Below are 1,547 nucleotides of genomic sequence, written 5' to 3' on the forward strand. Positions count from 1 at the left end.
CATCAACGGAAGAATGGATGAAAAAAATGTGTTACATATACACAATGGAGTACTACTCAGCAGAGAAAAACAATGAAAGCATGAAATTTGCAGGCAAATGGATGGAACTAGAAAAAATCATCCTGAGTGAGGATGACAGTCATGGTATGTACTCACTCATAAGTGGATTCTAGATATAAAATAAAGAACAATCAGACCACAACCCATAGAACCGTGGAGGCTATATATATAGCATGGAGGTCCCTAGGACAACTGTGGCTTATAATAAATTTTGGTTTTACTCAATTATTGAAAAAAAAAAAAAACCAAACAAATGGAAACACATCAACTATGAACCAATGGCTGAGGGGCCTCCAACTGGATCAGGCCCTCTGAATAGGTAAGACAGTTGAATGGCTTGATCTGTTTGGGAGGCATCAGGCAGTGTTACCAGGTCCTGTGCTCATTGCATGAGTTGGCTGTTTGAAACCTGGAGCTTATGCAGGGACACTTGTCTCAGTCTGGGAGGAGGGGACTGGACCTGCCTGGACTGAGTCTACCAGGTTGATCGCAGTCCTCGGGGGAGGCTTTGCCCTGGAGGAGGTGGGAATGGGGGGCAGGCTGAGGGTAAGGGGAGGGGGGGAGGGGGGAGAATAGGGGAACCCATGGCTGATATGTAGAACTGAATGGTATTGTAAAATAAAATAAAAGGAAAAAAAAGATTATCAGCTGGTTGTAGATTCTTCCCGGACCTTGGGAGAGGACTATTGAGGGGCTGGACCCCCCCCCATAGTCCTCGATAGGTCCTGAGTTCAATTCCCAGCAACTACATGGTGGCTCACAGCCATCTATAATGAGATCTGGTGCCCTCTTCTGGTGTGCAGGCATACATGGAGGCAGAACACTGTACACATAATAACTAAATAAATCTTAAAAACAAAATTTATTTGCCGGACGGTGGTGGCGCATGCCTTTAATCCCAGCACTCGGGAAGCAGAGCCAGGCGGATCTCTGTGAGAGATCCAGTTCGAGGCCAGTCTGGTATACATAGCAAATTCCAGGACAGGCTCCAAAGCTACACAAAGAAACCCTGTTTCAGAAAAAAAAAAAAAAAAAAATATTACTTAGTTATTACGTGTACAGTGTTCTGCCTGCAGGCCAGAAGGGGATGCCAGATCTCATAACAGATGGTTGTGAGCCACCATGTGGTTGCTGGGGATTGAACTCAGGATTCTAGGAAGAGCAGCCAGTGCTCCTAACTGCTGAGCCATCTCTCCAGCCCCCAGCCTGTTCTCACTGTGTAGATCAGGCTGGCCTCGAACTCACAGAGAGATCCCTGCTGTTAAACCACCCGAGTGCTGGGATTAAAGACGTGCACCACCACAACTGGCTACAGTGACTTCTAAACCCACCTGAGCTATGGGTTCTGTTTCAAAAAAAGGAAGAAAATAATTGTTAATGTATATAAAGTCACAGGGCTATATACATTACTATGTGTATTATATACATGCAGCAATGTTTCTAATATCAAGAAAGGACAGTTGAGGGTGGAGGTGGTACACCTTTAA

The sequence above is a fragment of the Peromyscus leucopus genome, chromosome 13 (genome assembly GCF_004664715.2).
Source record: "Peromyscus leucopus breed LL Stock chromosome 13, UCI_PerLeu_2.1, whole genome shotgun sequence".
NCBI classification, from domain to species: domain Eukaryota; kingdom Metazoa; phylum Chordata; class Mammalia; order Rodentia; family Cricetidae; genus Peromyscus; species Peromyscus leucopus.